The sequence below is a fragment of the Colias philodice genome, chromosome 9, assembly GCF_061535455.1.
Source record: "Colias philodice isolate Cphi_HAF_F1 chromosome 9, ilColPhil1 Martin Lab GWU primary, whole genome shotgun sequence".
Classification (NCBI taxonomy): domain Eukaryota; kingdom Metazoa; phylum Arthropoda; class Insecta; order Lepidoptera; family Pieridae; genus Colias; species Colias philodice.
The window spans coordinates 6,393,954-6,409,022 of record NC_143094.1 but is presented as its reverse complement, the minus strand read 5'-3'; the positions used below and the strand labels follow the sequence as shown (position 1 = coordinate 6,409,022).

General features: G+C 33.8%; 1 protein-coding gene across 7 annotated transcripts in view; it reads left to right on the top strand.

Moving 5' to 3' along the window:
- The window catches only part of Rbfox1 (RNA-binding Fox protein 1), a 101,651-nt gene that overhangs the window by 45,385 nt on the left and 41,197 nt on the right, over positions 1-15,069 (top strand). The window lies entirely within an intron of this gene.

The following is a 15,069-nucleotide window of genomic DNA, read 5'->3' as shown; positions in this document are numbered from 1 at the left end:
TAGCAATGCATGAGACGAATAGCGGCCTACATCCTACATCACCCTGTTAAACGAAACTAATTTTATGACGATCGTTCAAAAGCTTCTTTCGCTGCGAAATAGCCCGTTTATAAACAATCAATTAACAAGCTTTGATGATATTTTTATCGTATAAATTTATTGTTTTCATAATATAAATCAGGCGACGGCTTTGCGTAAGTCTTATGCTTTGGTTAATATTCGGTACGTAGGTAGGTACCTATTTCAAAAATTTCTGTAAGCACAACTATACTCTGTCCATTATATTATTTGCTTTTTGACAGCTTCACGCCTATGAAGGATTGTATTGTCTATGTTAAAATGTCATACAAATAATTATCGTTCTTCATGGACAGGTCCCGCCCACTTAGTGATGTCTACACAGAATTATTCAAAGATGGGTCGATAGATTATAATAATCGATAGAAATACTCTGTAAAATATATCCGATGCAGAAAAACTCTTCTATTATGTTATATAATTTAAACGTAAAGACAACCAAATTGTAAGATAGAAACCAATAAATAATAAAATATTAGTTTAGTTTAGTTTTAACATACAATGCATAGATATGTGGTCTTATTATTACATATCTTATTAGTACGTTTACGTTGTAATTATTATTTACGTACCTGATTCGATTTATGATAATATTTTTAATTTATAATTGAAATAGTATCACAATCGATAATCTTTTGAACATCACTTCTGGTATCACCCGTCGAGCTGTCAAAAAGCAATTCTTATAGTGGACAGACTATAGTGAACCGTCCTCGGCTTCACTCGCGTGCACTTCACGTGATCGCGCCATACCCGTTCTCCATACAAATTTCCATCCCCTATTAAGCTCCGTTCAGATTTTTGTCCCAGAAAGTTGCTTGTGTCCTTGTTACCATTCTGATATCCCAATTAAATCATGAATTAATTCTGTAATGTTATATAAGTATTTCATATACCCAGGTATCTAAGAGGGATGAGGGATACCTAGGATGCTACTTAAATATTACCACCACCTAACCATCAAAATATATGTGTCGTGGCCATATCGTAGATTTGCTCATTTCATGAAATGGCCAACATAGTTTGATCAGATCGTTAAATCGTCAACGTTTCACGGTTTGGTCATCGACATTTGGCCAGATCGTATAAAATATCTTAGAGAGTCCATAAAACATTAAAAAATTCAGAATATTTTAAGAACTTGTTTATTGTCATTTAAGTTAATACCGCGGTAACTAGCGCCGGCGAATACCAGAAGCGAATGGTTTTTTCAATAGAAAACAGTTAGGTTAGGTTAGGTTAGACTTTAATAAACAACGCACGAGCCGAGCGAGCAAAGCGGCCGGCGAGTGCCAGAAGCGAATCGCTTTTAATAAAAGAAACAAAAATGGTCGCATTTCGTGAAATGGCCATCCACGTTTGGCCAAATCGAGAAACGTTGACGATTTAACGATCTGGCCAACTAAATTGGCCATTTCATGAAATGAGCAAATCTACGATATGGCCACGACATATGCATGTAGACATATCTAAGGTTAAGAATCTCCTTTTTTCTATAGGTACGCTAACAAGGTGGGTAGGTACCTATCTGAATTCGATCAAATGATATATTGGCTATAAGGGTTTAAATACAATAAGTCTATGCTTAGATAGTAATCCTGGCTATGACAGCACGTAACGACGGTATTAATATTCTAAACAGAGCTATCTATTTTTAAATTCATTCTATGTATTACGAGGATGGAGGGATATGTAAAGAATAAAATACGACATTCATTGAAAATCGATCCATGTAACGATTCCACTTTTATACACTTTTGCGATGATTGGCTCAGAATCGGATGCGATCAGGTGTTCATAGCGGTGCTGAAACAGGATGAGGGATATGAAAGTGCGCAATACAGTTACAAGACGTACCTATCTGAGAAACGTTTATAAATATTTTATCAAGTCTTGATTGAAAAGATAGAAAAGTAATGGAATGACACAAACTGTGAAGAATGACACAAAATATTAAGGATGTAGGTATATTATTTAAAAGTTAAAACACAATATGAAAAAAGTATGAATTTCTAGAATAGCGCCTAAAGTAGCCGCAATATCGTCGGCTTTACGCAAAAATAATAGCCACGGCACTCACTTGAAAAGTAATTTTGCCACAAAGAAGGGATGATTATGGGAACCCGTTCAACGTTCCAAGGTGAACACGTCAAGCAGACGATAATATGAGCAAATTATTCTTATACAGCCCTTTGTTCACAATTTAGGTTCATGGATATGTATTTAAGTAATTCTGTTCTGTTGGGTCGGCTTTGCTCTCCGCTACCTGCTTGCGGATGTTAATGCTGAGTCGCAGGTAGGCAAATAGCTGCCAAATTCTTGGAAATCCAAAATGGGTACCATGTTTTGTCTCTTTCTTGTACCTATAGTTTTCTCCAATTTTAACGTGGCATTTATGTTGTATTCGTTAAACTTGAAATGTTGTACCTAGGTATGTTACCTATACCTACGTTTCATAACTTTTTCGAGATCTTGTGAATACCTATTATATTTTTCATATACATATATATTATTATAACTATAAAAATAAGTTGTAAGTTAAAACAATTAATAACTCAATAATAACCTCTAAAACCTTTAGTTATTTTATACTGAAGCTTAGTAGGTACATATTCACAAAGAATTTCAATACTGTACGCAGATTAGATAATGATTTTCACAACAATACAGATGACATTCCATAACCAGCTCTGAATATGAAAATAAATTAAACATTTTAGTAAAGGGATTTATAAAATTGTGTATATCGGCTTCTTGTAGAATGTAGATGCATAAAATTAAAATGAATAAAAATCTCGTAGGTAACATAGGTACATAATATGCGTTTTGCTTTAATATGCAGCTATAATTATTATGGACTGTATTCTTTTGTTTCCATACACTATCTCTTCAGTATTGTTTGAATTATGTTTTGAAGATCTTGTCCTGAAATAAAATTTGATGTTTGAAATTGATGTTTACCGTTCCTCAAAATAAATATCTTTAAGTAAATTTGCTTTCCTTAAAAGTAAACGATAATAAATACCTATATTACGTCAATATCGTATCGATCGTTTGTATAGTGGGTCTATTGTTTAAATTGGAATAATAATGTGGATGCTTATACCTAGGTAGCCCTTCGAAAAATTACCTGTAAATGAATGGTACATAACCAAATATTATTTGGCACCAAATGCGAGGCTTCATTCATTTTTTTACAGATATTGTACCTACTTAGTGTTTAAGTTGTTTATAACTTTAAAAGCTTTTATTCAAATACTTCAAAGTTAAAATGATATTTAAAATAGCAAATTCGTATTTATTAATGTTATTTGAAACCACAGATTTGTCATAATGTTAATTAGTGCTTTCGACGAACAGATTATGAGTAAACTAGCTTACCGCCCGCGGCTTCGCCCGCTTTGTCTAAAACCTAATAAATTATATACCTAATAAAACCTTCCTCTTGATCCCTTTCACTCTATCTATTAAAAAAAACGCATTAAAATCCGTTGCGTAGTTTTAAATATTTAAGCATACAAAGGGACATAGGGACAGAGAAAGCGACTTTGTTTTATACTATGTAGTGATATTGACCTTTACCTTTTAATCGGGTCAATTTTCAGATTAATTTACACAAACGGTATATTTTTTCATCAATAGAACAACTAAGTATCTATTTTTGAGCTAGCTTTTTACGGATATGTGTGCAAATTATCTGAAACATCTCCAGTAATTTGTATCGTGTTCTTTTTATCACATCTTTTATTTGCTAACATGAATGAATAATTTGCTTGGAAATAGGAAATACAAAACTGACAAAAAGCTTTTAACTGTCTAGTGTTTATAAATTAAATAAAAATTAGGTAACTTAAGTTAGTGTTTAAAGAATGTTCTTTACAAACTGTTGAATGCTAACAAACATATTTTAATTAAAGCATCTGCATTTTTAGTAGGTAGGTAGGTATTATGGAGTTAAACATTTTTCATAATAATAAAGTTTATAAAATTCAACGCGAAAAGCTGGTCATGCTTTATAAAAGTTCTTTATTCTTCGTAGGTACCATTTCGTACGATAGAATAGAATATAACGTTGCTTAATATAGACCGGGAAAATGAGCATGCCTTCGTTCTTTGTGTAAAATTTATCTGGCAGTGCGTCGGTGCAGCGATTCATTTGTCTCAGAGTCAGCTCGTTGACAGACGAAAATCAACAGACCAAGTTAATTGCGCCTTTTGCGTTACATTACTGCTTAAGGGCTTGGTCTAGTAGTGCAAACAAATGCATCCTGTCATCCTATATGTAAATAATACAAATGTACTAAGGGAAAGTTGCTCCACTTAATTTTTAAAAATTAAATCATTCGTATAATTTAATATTAGTAATAAGTACCAAAAATGACAATTTGAAACAATTTTCGTGAAAATTACACCGGGTGATTTTTTTTTATCAGTACACAAAATTTGCGAATACTTTCTATTGATATCTTCAACTTCATGTTTATATAACTGATCAACTTTTACAAAGAAATTTGGACGAAATATAAAAAAAAATAAGCTTTCCATACAAAATGCATAACTCTATACATTTTTTTCGACCCAAGTTTCTTAGTGAAAGTTGTTCAGTTTAACTAATAAAACGGATAAACAAATTTTGTATTTAATAAAAAAAATGTGATGTTTGTGTTAAAAAATTGTAAAATAGAAAAATACGCAAATGAAAACAAAAGATATTTATTTCTGACTAGCTTCCGCCCGCGACTCCGTCCGCGCGGATGTCAGTCTTCGAGTCTTCTACAGATTTATTATATTATGTATAATATATAGATTTACTAGCGACCCGCCCCGGCTTCGCACGGGTGCAATGCTGATACTAAATACACTACAGAAAAACTGTGAACGTTGTATATAAAAACATAGCGGCCCGCTCCGACTTCGTATAGATAGCCTGGCGGCCGGCCGGTACCGCCGCAAACGCTACGTCCCGCAATTTTTAAATCTGTAATATCTTCGAAAATATTCACTTAAATCATACGGTGTAAAGGGCCATATAGATCTATATTAAACGAACAATGTATTCAAGGTATTTAATTGGTGAAGGATTAATGCTGTATTGGTTAAAATCGCATCGAAAATTAGCCATTATTTTTCGTAAAAAGTAAATGACAAAAAAATTTTATTGTGGGTTATCCATAAGAGATAGACATATACCATCGCGGACTTTTCTATAGACCTTTTCAATGTGTATAATACTTAGTACATTATTTTGATAAAACTCATAGGGTTCAGCCTGCGTTTGCAATGTAAGCGGAAAAAATGTAATTTTTTACGACATCACTTTAGAAACCTCAAAAATAACAGTACTTCTCCACTATTTAATGGATGTTATTATACATATAAACCTTCCTCTTGAATCACTCTATCTATTAAAAAAAACCGCATCAAAATCCGTTGCGTAGTTTCAAAGATTTAAGCGTACAAAGGGACATAGGGACATAAGGACATAGGGACATAGGGACAGGGAAATCGACTTTGTTTTATACTATGTAGTGATATTGATAAACCTAATAAATCTTTTGCTAGCATTCTGATGCTTTATCAGTTGCACTGGATTTATCTCTTTTTTTTCAATCGCTTGAATGATATAGGATGGGTCCTTGATGGGCATCGAATGCTGAAGTCTCGAATCAATCAATTCTGACAGTAGGCAATTTATGTAAAATCTTGATAATGGTCCATCATTTTATTTTGCCTAAACGTTACATACTTTTTTATATATTCTATTTTTAACGAATGATTCACTCCAGTCCAAACAGCAAATAAGCAGACTTCTGCTTCTGCAACGTTTAGTTGTCCCTGAATTTGGAAAAAATAGTCATGATTCTTATCTATGACAAAAGTGTTATTTTTTGCATTGTATTTCAAGTATTAAATTTTTTTTTAACCGCATCTTCCGCATTCATGTCTTTTGCCGGAATGAGACATTTAACTTCTACTAGTCCCATTTTCCCTTTTTGATATGGGAGTGTATAAAGTAAATTTTTTAGATATTTCTCGTTATACTTTTAAAAAGTTATTATTGTCATTTTGCTCATTAGGTAAAGTAATTTCGATATCAGTTTTAAGTTTTTTGATACCTGCAATAATAACGTCATAATCGCCTGCACATACTTATCGATACAATCCACCATCCCTGTATACAATCCACCATCCACATTCATAATGTTTTCCTGTCCTCCTCTCCTTTACGCTGTTCACCGATACTTCTGCTACCACTGAAGGATGTTTCATTGTGATCAGCAAATTTTCACCACTGTTGTCGATTATTTGTTTTTCATTTTTAATCAGCAATTGGGAATCATCAGTTTTGTTTTTTGCAGATTGGTGATGTACCCTAACAATACGTCGAAAAGGGAAAGCATCAACGAATTATCGTTTTCGTCCTCTTTTTTTATTCTTCGCGTCTCTGTTACTTCTGTTTAATTAGTTCTCAACCCCACTGAATTTTCTATGTTATTGTGATCTTCCATTACATCTGAGTTTTGATGATGTGATGATAATCCATTCGTTTTAATATTGGTACTTAGAGTTGGTAGACTAAACTAGAAATGGTGGACTAAATTTGTCAGCGCGTCTGTAAGATCAGAATATAAAACCAACATCCTGTATTTAAGTTACAAAATTAATAATCAAACAACATGCCGCTACTAGGGCATGCAGAACCGAGTCCGGTTCCAAGTTTCTGAAACCCGGTTCCAAATCGAGCTCAGAACCGGGTAGAACCGGGTTACCCGGTTCTTTTATAATACCTCGGAAAAAAATACGAAATTAAACAAAAGTAACTGTAAAAGTACCTGATGGGCCTTTTATTTTACGCGGCTTATGTCTTATTTTATTAAATTAATAAAGAAACAAAATTTCAATACTTCTCTTTATTTATCAGTCTTATAAAAGTACCTTGTTATCATAATATCACATATAAACTTAAACCTTATTCATTAACTGCAAACTGTAAAGCAAAAAACCGGCCAAGTGCGATTCGGACTCGCGCTCCGAGGGCTCCGAACAAACCTATTTTTTTATAATGTTGTAACTTTAAAATTTATGTTTCTAGCAATTTTTCCTTTATCTGTGTTATAAGACGTTACTTTTACCAAATTTAAAGGCTCTGTGTTCATGTGAAATACTGTACCTGTAGGTTTTGAGTCCCATGCGAATGTCGAAATTTGTGAAAATTTTCAGCATTTACGGCTGTATCTTTTGATGCGTTGGCTTGTGAGTTTGACTTTTTCACAGCATCAAGGGACCGAAGACGTATTCGATATAAATTTCAGCTTGATACCAAAAACAAAAACATGACTGGATCATTATATGAAACAGTAAAATCAACAGCTTTTTAAATTCACGACAAATCTAATACAAATATTTCAGTAGCCTAATTTGTCATTTTCGAAGCCTAATTTTTTTTTGGTAATACACCCGTAGGAAACTTATAGCATCTAAGGTTAGACAACCAATCAGAGCCACGTTTGAGGCGTGGCACGAAAATTCGCGATGCACGTGAGTCTGACGTTGCCAGATAGAATAAATTTGTTAAAATAATGCAGCAAAATATAAATAATACTTTATATTTTAATATTTTGGTCGGAACCGGGAGAACCGGGTTTCATACTATTCAGACCCGGTTCTCAAGATCATCAAAAAACCCGGGTTTACCCGGGTTTTTCGGAACCGGGTAAACCCGGGTGCATGCCCTAGCCGCTACGTTGAAAATGACTAGAAGAAAAAATTAAAACACCTCGGATCAATTTTGGAGTAAACAAATCATTTTCCCCGTATGGGGATTTCCCCGGATGAACTTGGGAAGTTCAAGTTCTCAATACAAGTTTATATTATATTTCGTATTTCTCAAACAAAAAATAAACATTTTTGGAACTTCAAAAAAATTATATTATAAGAAAATTTATGAGCTTACTTTAGTTTTAAACAAATATATATCCCTTTACTGACACTCCGTAAAATAAAGAAATTGTTGCCAATCACCTTTGCAATCTATTTGGTTTCATTAACTTTATGTTCGAAGTTAATTTTTTTTCTAGTAGTTACACGCGTATTTTTTTCGTTTATTTTCCATATCGAAATCAAATGTTTAAAAATACGAATATTTGCACAAAACTAAGATAAAAATAATCAATTAACAAAAATATTAAATTTAATGAAGTAGAGCAACTTTCACTTCGGTATGAAGGAAAATCGAGCGTAGAGCACACGTCAGAACGCTCCGGCCCAAGGAGCGCGACTAAAGAAATTCGCTAGGATTTTTCCTTATTATTTTAAATATTTTTTTAATATTTAAAGAATTATCAAAATTCAAAAAAAATTTTTTTTAAAGGATTAATACTCATTGGTCTTCAACCAACTCGAATAAATTAATGGAAAAAATAACTTTTAGCAGTATTTATCAATAGATTTTGTAAGGCAAAAAATGGGAAATTTAATGAATTTATAACGTTCTAATTAAGAAAATCATAAGTATTTCGGCAATTGTATTCAGCAGTTTTTAATAACGACTATATAAGGATAATAATGCGCTGATCAGATTGTGTAAATTGTAATCGGTTGCAACGTAGTGAGTGCACAAACTTAGCTCGAAATGTCTTTGGGGGAAAGAGACTTATCTTGAAGGCCTGATTAAGGTAAAATAAAGTAACTTTATAAATGTGAAAAAATTCACGCGCATTGCGTATATAACACTTATTGATAAACAAGAAAAAAAAATTCAGTTTATCATTTCATTAGCCGGGAAAAAATTGTCAAATAATTTGTTGAAAACGCAATTTTGCTAGACTGCAGCCTTAAAACCGGCCCTTACTTTTTGAAAAAGTTTGTAATTTTTCCATGCTGAAGTTTCAATTTTAAAAAAGTATGGGCTTTAAAGAATACTCGACAATGTAAACGAATATAATGGGACAGTATAATCACTTTGTATGAAACTGGGTAGGTAGTTAATAAGCGGATTAAAACGATTTTTAATCTAGGCTACTTTTTATAAGTATGTTTGCGATGCTTTCACGTTTTTCTCTATGTTTACCCAAACAGGGATAACAGCATTTATGCGGCTATTTATTAATGTTTATATTTCTTCTTCTTTGCTATATTTTCGATTTGGGTAATTTGGGAATTTATAGCAATCCAAAACAGATTACAGACTACATCTCAATTACGCAAAACCAGCTAATACGTGGGTTAAATGCTAAATGACATCATAACAATTGATATAAATTCTGCTGAAAATAGAAATTGCACCTTCTCTTCTCTTGTAATATCTTGTGTGAAAACAGCAATATACACTGGTCATCAAAAAAATCGACCCACCTACACTATGTTTGCTATTTATCGATTATTTCACAAATAAGTCGTCTTATATTGTTGTATTTTGTTGTAAGGGTCTGATAACATGCTAATCATTATGTTTGTCGTAAATTTTACTGCACTTAATGATTCTTAACAAATTTTTATACAGAAATACTGTACAGTGTTGATTTGACGGTTTACGGCGGGACAAATTATGCCCGTGTTCCCAGTTCAAAAATGACTTTTTTCGGGATCTCTTGTTCATAACGTTAAGTTTAATAATTGATGCTGTAGTTTTGGTAAATTTTGTCTCAAAATAATGGATACTACTGTAGCTGAGGGGGCCCAAACTGTGGCTCTACTAAAACAGGGGTTATGTCAACTTGCCGTGGCTAAAAAGTAAAATCTGAGCTGTTTTGCAGTTCGATGAGTTTACCAAAGGTTTCTAGCGACTGGGCAGTATCGATGAAAATATTGATCTGCAAGAAATAGGGCGGCAACTCATAGGGACGACCCCTAGATAATGTAATCAACTCTACGAAATCGACATCTGTCTGGTGTAGATCTCTAGTGACGCCTGCGTGAAGATAAGGAGGTGGGTATAAATGACAGAACTGTTAGAAGAAGACTTTAGGAGTAAAACCTAAGACCACACAAGCCAGAAACAGGGCCACAATCAGCCACAGCTCATCGACAAACCAGACTTCAATTGACTCGAAATCACGTAAACTGGACTATAGGCCAATGGGAGTCAGTACTTTTGAGTGACAAGATGCGAATGACTTTATATGGTGCTGATACACGTCTTTATGTCATGCGATGACCAGATGAACGATTTGTTCAGTGCTAGGTAAGAGAAATGGTCGATTATGATAGAGGCTCTGTAAAGTTCTAGAGTGGCATTTCTTGGACAAGACGCACGGAGCTTGACGATAAAAAGATGCTCATTAAATGCTGTTCAATACATTACCGAGGTTTTGGACTATCATATGGTGTAATATGCCGGCTGTATCTGCAAAAACTTTGAGTCTATGCATGATAATGCTCGGAAACACGTAGAGCGAATCGTGATCCAGTATTTAGAAGAGGTCCGCATTAGAGTTACATTCTGGTTAGCAAAAAGTCTCGATTTGAAACCTACAGAGCACATGTGGGGCAATTAAAAAATAAAGCTTAGAGCTCGTAATTCAGCCCCTACTAGACATGTGCGCCGATGCTCTTTTGACCGGCGGCGGCGTCTAGCATCTTATTTGCCGGCGGCGGCGGCGTCATCGGCGTAATCGGCGTGGATGGGGAAAATGAGTAAAATACGCCTAAATCTCCATTAAATTTCTTATTTATACCATTGGCGACAATCAAAATCAGAAAAAAAACAAGGAATTATAAAATGGGGAAGTACGAGCAAAATATAAATGACAAGTACAAATAATATGCAAATTATTTTACCTTTTGTACTTGTTTCTTGCACATGTCATCTGAATCGGCCTTAACAAGATTGTCGTCATGTGGGATAGTGATGTCTACCAAGAAAATCCTGGAAGTTGCTCGGTCCATCACCACAATATCAGGTCTATTCGCTAGAATAGTCCTGTCTGTGATGATGGGCCGATCCTACTACCATTTGGCACGGTTATTTTCCAGGACCGGCTCCGGCGCGTACTTGTAATAAGGCACTTTTCCGTCAAGAAGGCCATACTTCAGAGCGAGCTCTTGGTGGATAATCCTAGCTGCTAGGTTGTGCCTGTGCAAGTACTCAGTGCTGGCGAGCATGGAACAACCGGAAGTAACATATCGGAGAGTTTCTCCAGGACGGTGACACATACGACATAAGTCCTGGGTCCCGTCCTTTATGATGTACTTCCGATAATTATTCGTTTTAACCACCTGATCCTGTATCGCACAGACAAAACCCTCGGTTTCCCCAAAGAGGTCACCAAAACGCAGCCAGTGAACGGAGGACAAGAAATCTACATGAGGTTCATGCAGAATCCTGTGGAACCTACCGTGTAGCTCTTTCTCTTTCCATATGGCCTCCCTGTCGGAAATGCTGAGCACTGCCGGCTTTTGCCAGTCCTGTTTGGCCAGGGACAGGGGAGTGAGTCCTTTGTCACATTCTATGACTTCAGCATGGATTGCATAGCCAACATTGCGAGGAAATAGTCTCTGAGTTTGCATATCTCACGATTGTGCAGCAATATATTAATTTATTTTATTATTATATATTTAAAAATACTAATGCTTTATTTAAACTATATACGCCGATGACGCCGGAAAAAAAATCGGCGGCGTCGGCGTGACTGAAACGGCCGGCGGCGTGCGCCACGCCGATCGGCGCACATGCCTAGCCCCTACAACAATAGGAGACCTGAAAACCGCCATGAGGTAAGAATGATAACGAACTCCTCAAGAGACCATCAAAATCTTGATTATTTCTTTAAAATGGTGAACGCAGGCTATCATTCCAGAAAGAAGAGAAAGTACTGAGTATAAATTCGAAGGAAACGTGATCATAAGTTTCATGATTACAAAATAAACTGCATTTGAAATAAAATAAAGAAAAGCCTGAAAATTGAGAATTTTGATCTTTATTCGAAATTGACAAATTTTTTTATGATGTTAATGATTTTATGTGTTTATATTCGTGTAAATATGCATGTTTAACTAATCAGTTCAGTTTCCAAACAAATTTTTTCTTTAGTTTGTGAGAAAACCGCAATTTTCCGTAAAAATGCAGGTGGGTCGATTTTTTTGATGACCAGTGTATTTTACAGTACGAGCCGGTTGCTTTTAATGATATTTCAAAGAATATTTAAGTTTATTTTTGTGATTGTTTTAACTGCTCGCTTTGTTTGCTCAATTACGGTTTGTGGTTTGGCATCAGTTGGTTTCTATTAGGAAAAAATACTTGCATAAACTAACATTCACTATAGGTATCGTGAAAGGAAGAGTCAATTGAATCTCTATTTACATTACGTAGTTTCACGATGGCTGATACATACAAAATTTTGATGCGAAAGCGCGACGACGCGGACGACGTGACGTCGTAGTCGACGACACGTACGACGACGTACACGACGCGGACGTGAAAGGAAATTGAAATGAAAAATTACTTCATTTAACAGTACTTACAGAAAAAAACCTTTAACGGAATTCAGTTTTCAATAGTTTTAAATAAGTTTTTTTACGTCTCCAATGTTATGTACCTACCTATGTTACATAAAGATACATAGATGGAATTATACCTATACCCGTGCTTAATTTTTTTATTTTACAAAGGTAGGTACTCAATATTTATTATTTACATGTAAATTGTTCGTTACATGTACATTGTTCGTTTATTATTTACATGTAAAAGATGGTAATACAAAATAACGTATCAAAAACATTCATCAATTTGCTTAAATGTTTTTAGAGGACATTTTACATAATGCCAATTCTTATATTCATTGTTACATCCATAGAAATCTAAATAACTGTGTCTTGTTATTTAGATTTCTATGGTTACATCTCCTATCACTCGGCTTCTCAAATAAATAACCCTATTGTTATAAAATACGAAATGAAAATATTATGTAGGTACTAGGTACTCCAAATTCATACTTAGCTAAATAATTTGTAAATGTAATAAATAATGTTTTCTTTTTTGTGCGAGCCTCAGTTTTGAAGTACAATTATTGGATGATTGAAGTGGTAGTGGACCACTTCAATCATTCAATTGACAGTACACGGATTATCATTCCTTGTACAATGTACATGATCATTGAAATAAGTACACATATCTTTCGTATTTATAAAAAAAAAATGTTTTGGTCAATTTGGCACGGGTCCAACAACGTCGCAGATAGCGAGTTAAACGCCATCGTATCACACGACCGACGGCGACATTAGAGCTATACATGTTATGATTTACATTCTTGATGGCGCTATATCATGGAATAATTTTTATCATTGTACTTAGTATCTATTAGCGTTTTTAGATATCTGCTGCTAAGTTATGACATGGATGTACCTACGTAAAAAAATTTGGCTGTGACACAATGAAAAAAGTCGATGTGTGTAGTCGTAAATTGAACACTGTTATAATAGAACAGTTTAGTTTCATTGTGTTCGAAATAGCTTTTAATTCTCTCCTTTTATTCAGATGATAAAGAAGCAGCTCTACAGAATGTTATTTCGTTTATCTGTTCAATTAAATTCTTCACAAATTCAGTCTCTGTAACTTTGTTCAATTGAAAATGTTATACACTCGATTTCAAGTTTTATTCAGAAATTTATTCCTTTATAGAAATACTTTGAATTTTTAAGCCAAAAATATGTCCATTCATTATTTAACATACCTTTATTTATATAATTATTAATTTTATTATATACTAGTTCATAAATTTTGCGCTTGAAAAGATATGTATTATATCCAACTTCAACAGGGCAAACTATTATTATATTATGATAAAATTATATCTATTTTGTAAAGCACTTACATAGAAAATGTCAATACCTTACCGTAGTATCAATAAGTAATCAGATGTTGTTTATTTACCATTTATAACACAACAAATATAATTAGTTATTTTAAAAAGAGATAACACGTCGAACCATTAATAATTTAAGTGTGCAATATAATTTTAAATTGTCTCCTATTTAATTGACTATTTATTATAATAAGTAGAAGAACGCATAAAATGTTTATTTCATCTATTATAATAACAAGCATTGTTTACCTTTCAAATAGCAACATTGTGATACGTATTTTAAATTAATGTTCCCATAACTAGTAATGTTTTCTCGCCGCATAAGGACATCGTGCGTTGATTCTTGTTTACGGTCAGATAACGAGGTCACGCTATCAACCGATAGAGAATAATTAATGTTTTAATGTGTTTACGTGGTCCAATGATTTCTTTATTGTCTGCGTCTTATTTGAAAACACTAAATCATTTAAAACAATGCGGTATGTTGGCACAATGTTAGGGTCCTGTAAGGAAAATTTATCTTCAATTGTTTTATTTTACAAGCGTAACGAGTGAGTTGAATTATTACCTAATCACAATTAAATAACTACATTCCTACCTAATGCTAGGTTTACCTAATGCTCATTTTTGACAATATTTAAGAAAAATCAGTGGACTCTGACTCAGTAAAATACCCATAAATATAATAAATACACTACCCGCCTAAGCTTTACTTTATAATAGGATTATAATATTATTCATATCAATTATTTATTCAAATACCAATAAAATATGTTTGAATAATGAATTTACAATTGGGTACCTACCTAATACTGTATATATAGGAACATTCATATTGAAACAAAACGTCCTGAAAGGCTTATGTTCCATTATAATTTGTGGGTATAAATGCAGGTGCAACTCACATCTGTTCCTTCATTACTGATCAAGTTTCTTTGCGGAGAAATAAGAAGGTAACCAGCCTTCGGCGTCCCGCCAGACCGTTTTTTTAAACTCGATGCGTTCAATAACAAAAGTCACACGAAACCGTTCGTTCAATTTTGACAAAATCTTTATAAAATATCTATAATTCTAATGATTTTTGGACTTGTTTGCGCTTGGAATTTGAACTTGTAAAAAACCTGAACCCGGTTGGAGCCAGCTCCAAATTCGTCCCGTTTTAAAGTCCTTTTCAACAAAATTTTCAATT